Raw genomic sequence first — 6,094 nt, 5'->3', positions numbered from 1 at the left:
CGTCATGTTTTATGGCCAGTTTTTACACTGGTGGTGTGGAGCTGGGGAGAGAGATTGATACTTTTAGGTTTTATGGCTGGCTTTGGAGAAAAGAAGTTTGGGTTTCTATGACCCGCCTTGGAAAAGAGGGATTCCAGTCTGGGATTCCAGTCTCCACGGCTGACCTTGGGGGAGAATGGGACTAAGAAACAGGAGGGCAGGAGCAGGTCAGAGAAAAACTTTTGTTTCTGGGGTCTTCATTTTGAGGTGTTGTTTTCTAAGTCCCAACATAAGCCACAGCGTGGATGGACCTTGAAAACATGATGATAAATGAAAGGAGCTGGCCACAGAAGACCACACAGTGCATGATTCCACTTACAGGAAATGACCAGAATAGACACATCTATAGGCACAGAAAGTAGATTCATGGTTGCCTAAAGCTGGGGGAGGGAAGTTGGGGAAGTGAGTGCTAAAGAGTAGAGTATTTATTTTGGGAATGATGAAAATGTTGTAAAATTTATTGTAATGATCAATCTTACACAACTCTGAATATACCAAAAACCATCTAATTGTATACTTTAAATGGGTGAACGGTATGGTATGTAAATTCTATCTCAATAAAGCTGTTAAAATGAATGAATGGACCTGCCCCTTCTGATAGCCTCCTGGCTCTAGAGGAGACACAGCAGGTGGCCCATGTCCCATGAGCTGGTCTCTGGACCCAGAAATGCACAATTGACAGGTGGCAACTCATACTATTTGTGAACATGCACCCTTCCCGTCTAGGACCTCAGCTGCATGGCCTTTGGGAGTGCTGGAAGATGGTGGGAAGGGGATCTTGGAGGGCCAGACAAGGTCCAGGCCCAGGAAGCACTTCTGGCAATGTTCTCCCAGCTCTCTGCATCTAGAACAAAGCATTCTTAGTCAGCTAGGTTCACCCCACCCAGGGTAATTACCCTCCTTAGCCCCTCTGTGTGTGTCATCTGCACACGTAGGTAATTAAACTGAACCAGGGGCCATGACTCAGCTACTCTGCCTCACACCAGCCCTGGCCCAGTGCAGACTGGGAGAACTGGCTCTGCCAGGCACTGGGGGTGAATGGACAGCCAGGGCACCTGGTGCTGAGCAGAGGATCGGGTGGTAGCACAGGAGGACTCGCTGGTCTTCCTCACTCCTCATCCCAAAACTGGAACCGAGAGCAGGTGGGGCCCAGGTGGGTCCAGGCAGGGCTGGAGATGGTTGGCTGGTTAAACTTGGGGTTAGCCTTGAGGCTCTGAACTCACTCCTATGCCAGAGCCTGTGGTTCACTGTTGAACCAAAGGAGCCTGGGGCAGCCTCACACTCCGAGGCATGGGCTGAGGCCTAGGAGGATAGACCAAGCCCAGGAAGTGGGTCTTGAGCATCCTGGCCTCTCAAATACCCTGCCGCAAGATGTCAGAGGGCTGCTCTGGAATCACAAGTTTCAGGGAACAACTGCTCAGAAGAGAGGATCTCTGAAATTCCTTCCAGTTCCTACGTTCTGCGCTTCCGATTGTTAATATTCGCTGCACACTTACTCTGTGCGATGGCTCTATCCACATGATCTCATTTCATACCCACATCCCTATACGGTAGACCCTGTTCTCCCGCCCTGGTTACAGAGGAGGACACGGAGGCTTGAGAAGTTGATTATTTGCTCCAGGTCCCGGCCCTTCCATGTGATGGAGCCTGTATTCAAATCCAGGTCTGCCTGACTCAGAGACCAAGGTCTCAACCATCCATTGCCTATACTCCTTAAATCTGTAATTCTAGAAATCCAGGCTCTCCTTCTGGTTACTTTGAAGAATGTGTGTGTGATGTAAGAACCATCTCATGTGGGTAGAGCTGTGATTAATTCAATCAGGGTTATTTTATAGGACACAGTAATTTTTCTTTGTGATGAGAAGACCAGAGGAAGTAATTAAGTTATTAAGCAACTATTGTTTGGTACATAGTAGAGATTTGATAAAGACTTATTTATTGAATAACTGATTGCTTAGATTTGTGCTAGATCTTCTGAGGGTATGCAAAAGAATTATATCAATTAATTAGTAATTATTTATTGAGTGCATGGTATAGGCAAAGTACTGGTCAATGTTAACAGTCAGACCAGACTTCTTTGGATTTTTAAATTCTGGCAATTAATTCAGATAATAATACTGTCCAAATGTAATGAAATACATTTGTTAATCCAGCTTGACAGAAGCCAGTTTGCAACTTTTGTTTTAGACTTTCTTAATATGTTAAAAGTTCCCACACCCAAGGCTATTGAAAAAATTAGGATTAAGAGAAAAATTGTATGATAAAGTTGTATAATGCCATACACTATCATTTTCATTGATGTTATCTCATTTAATCTTTACAATCTGAGATAGATGTCATTCTTCCGGTTTTGTGGAGAAAGAGACTGAGATTCAGATAGTAAGCTTGTCAGGAATGCAATCAGAATTCCAACAGAAGGTGGAGGAACCTGTACACTCTACAGCTTTTTATAAAAGCCGTAATCTGGTCTACACTCTGAACCATGATGTTATATTGCCTTATAGATAGGGAGCTGTTTCCAACAGAAAACCAACCACAGAGAACATTGGAAGCTTGTCTACACAAAGCATTGTCAAGTAACCCTCTCCAAGAATCTCTGTGTGGATAGACCTTACTGAAAGCTTCATGAATTCTCTGGAGGACAGAATGACAAAAACATTTCCACATCTGAAGGTGATGTTGAATTGGGAGATTGCATAGAGAGCACAGAGCAACATTAAAAGCAGTTTCAGAAGTCAGATGGATTTGGAAGCAAACCCCATTTCCAGAACTTGTCAGCTATGTGGTCTTGGACAAATTGCTTACCCTTTGTTTTTTATTTTTCTTTTCTTTCCTTCCTTCCTTCCTTCCTTCCTTCCTTCCTTCCTTCCTTCCTTCCTTCCTTCCTTCCTTCCTTCCTTCCTTCCTTCCTTCCTTCCTTCCTTCCTTCCTTCTTCTTCTTTCTTTCTTTCTTTCTTTCTTTCTTTCTTTCTTTCTTTCTTTCTTTCTTTCTTTCTTTCTTTCTTTCTTTCTTTCTTTCTTTCTTTCTTTCTTTCTTTCTTTCTTTCTTTTTTGAGATGAAGTCTCACTCCGTCACCCAGGCTGGAGTGCAGTGGCACCATCTTGGCTCACTGCAACCTTCGACTCCTGGGTTCAAGCGGTTCTCATGTCTCAACCTCCTGAGTAGCTGGAATTACAGGGACACGCCACCACACCTGGCTAATTTTTGTTTTTTTAGTACAGACAGGGTTTTGCCATGTTGGGCAGGCTGGTCTCGAACTCCTGACCTCAGGTGATCCACCTGCCTCGGTCTCCTAAAGTGCTGGGATTACAGGCATGAGCTACTTATCCTTTTTGAGCCTCGGTTGCTTCTTCATCTGTAAAATGGGAATGAAAATATCTATGCATAAGATTGCTATGAAGACACTGCACCTAAAGAGACTTCAATAAACATTAGCTATTGTTTTTCTAGCAGCAAGGCCCCAAGGTGAGGAGGGCAAGGATAAAGGGGCATGAGGCTCCTCACTGAAGGTGGTCATGAGGACAGGCACAGAGTCAGGCTGTTCCTGCTCTATTTTAGTAGCCTGAGCAGTATTTGGAACATGACAGGTACACTGTAAAGAATTGTTTATGGAATGTATAAAAGCTAAGCAAGATTCAGGGGCTGAGTGAGTGGGTTTTGATTTACTAAAATGGAAGGGAGAACATCCCTGCAAAATGCTTCATGACTCTCACTTTAGGGCCACAGGTCCTGAGCCAGATATTTTGACTTAAGGAAGGAATGCTGGCAGTTATGATAGACAATTTTGAATGCAGCCTACTCGTGGGCGGTCCAAGGTGGCAACGACCCAAAAGACCAATGGAATCTGGATGTTTTCCGGGAGGATTCTGGAATTCAACCGGAAACCTTTTCCTCTCTTTGTGTTATGCCCCTCACTCAGTGCTTTTATGGTTAAAGGGTCTCTGTCAGGAGCTACCAGAAACATTATAACCCCTCAGTTTGGGAAAACTAAGGCCGAGAAGGAAAACAATAGAAATCTCTAGATCCTCCAAGGCCAAACTGAATTCTGACAGGTTAGAAGAGGAGCATCTTAGAACCCACAAGTATTGTGTGAAGACAAACGGTAGGAAGATCTGTTTGCAGAGAGTTTTAAACTTATAGTAAGAACGTCCAACGTCATTATAGTACTTCAGAGTTCCCCAAGATTCGTCTCACATGTCACTTGATCTTTAAGTGACAGGCAGAGCAGACACATCTTTGCTGGATCACGGTTGACAGAACTAAAGCGAAGTGATTGACCAGGGTTCTACTTCTGGGGGGCAGCCAACCCAGGGCTGGACCTGGGCCATGACGCGTTGTCTCTAAGAAGTGCTACAGGTTGGAAATAAAGACAGGTTCAAGGGAAGTGTTTACATCTTTTTTTTTTTTTTAGACAGAGTTTCACTTTTGTTGCCCAGGCTGGTGTGCAATAGCGTGATCTCAGCTCACTGCAACCTCCGCCTCCCGGGTTCAAGGGATTCTCCTGCCTCACCCTCCCGAGTAACTGGGATTACAGGCATGTGCCACCATGCCTGGCTAACATTTTTGCATTTTTAGTCAAGACCGGGTTTCACCATGTTGGCCAGGCTGATCTAGAACTCCTGACTTCAAGTGACCCACCTGCTTCGGCCTCCCAAAGTGCTGGGATTATAGGCGTGAGCCACAGCACCCGGCCCCCGTGTTTGTATCTTCACGGATGTTGTATCTATCACAGCTATGAAGGGACTCTGAGGCTGTCTGGAATGTACCATTAATGTTGCGAAGGGCATAGCTTTGGAGGTATTTTGCTGCGAGGCTCAGCCAAGCCACCAACCTTGTGGCTTTGAGCAGGTTGTCCAGCCTCTCTAGGCTTTAGCAAGAATGGTACTTGTCCCATGTACCTTGGAGGATTGTCCTGAGGACCAGATGAGATAAAGGAAGAGAATGTGATGTTACAAGTCTTAATATTACACTGGAAGGTATCACCAAACGTCCTCTGCTGAAGACAGCCTCCTGGTCCTGTCTGCCTGTGGGTCTGACTCAGTGTGTGTAGAAGCTTCTCTACCCAGGGCCAAGTCAGATTAAGTGAGGTCAAAGGATGCAGAGTGTGGCATAGGCTCCTTCTGAGAGCTAGAGCAGGAATGTAACACTTGGGTTAGGAAATGACCTTGGAGTTTGTTCCACTTTTCTATGTGCACAGAAAAAAAAAATCTTATTCCTTTAGATGAATTTGTTCTAAACAGAAAAGTCTTTTGAAAGCTGAAAAAACAGAAAGGCTCATGTTTTCTTTCCAAACGAACTCTAGAATACTACCAGAGAAATGAAATTGTGTAGCTGCATGCTCAAAGATCTGAAATTTAGTACGTTAACTAGGCTTGAAGTCTGAGTAACTTTGTATGCTTTTTAAATGATTCACATTCGAAAAGCAAGAAAAAATCAAAATGCATAAAATTTCATTTCACTGAGCAAACAATATAAGTGTCTGTCTTTGGGTGACAGTTGACAAAACACAGCATGATTAATCTGGGGACCTGCAGGAGTTCACCTTCGGTGACTTCACACTCATCACCTGCTCGGATAAAAACACATCTGTCTGAAGCAGCTGAGAAATGAAACTGGGAAAAGAATGGCATCAGAATCAAGTATTTCTTTTCAAATACTGTGAGTTGTAAAGAGAATAGATAAAGGTTCTAGTGAGAATGTACGGATTTAACATTTTAAATTTTATTATCAAAACAGTAGATTGACATTAACAAAATCAAAAAATACAATGACTCATTATACTTCTCTATGCCAGCTGACATTGTTATGGTAAGAACATAGATGTGGAGACAGAAAACATAGCTTTAGAACGAATGATTGCAATGAATGTGAGAATTAGCTCCGTCCTTCTTAAACTGTTGACGCTGGGAAGTGTATTTCTTTGTGTCTTTGCTTCCTTGTTGGAAGATGAAGAGGGTAGTAAGAACTGTATTAGAGTGTGCTCAGAGGACAAAATGAAATAATATATATGTGCTAGCACTTTGCAAATGTGAGTTATTATTTCCTGGTGTTCTT

This window comes from Macaca nemestrina, chromosome 12, assembly GCF_043159975.1.
Source record: "Macaca nemestrina isolate mMacNem1 chromosome 12, mMacNem.hap1, whole genome shotgun sequence".
NCBI lineage: Eukaryota > Metazoa > Chordata > Mammalia > Primates > Cercopithecidae > Macaca > Macaca nemestrina.
This window is presented reverse-complemented; position numbering follows the sequence as displayed.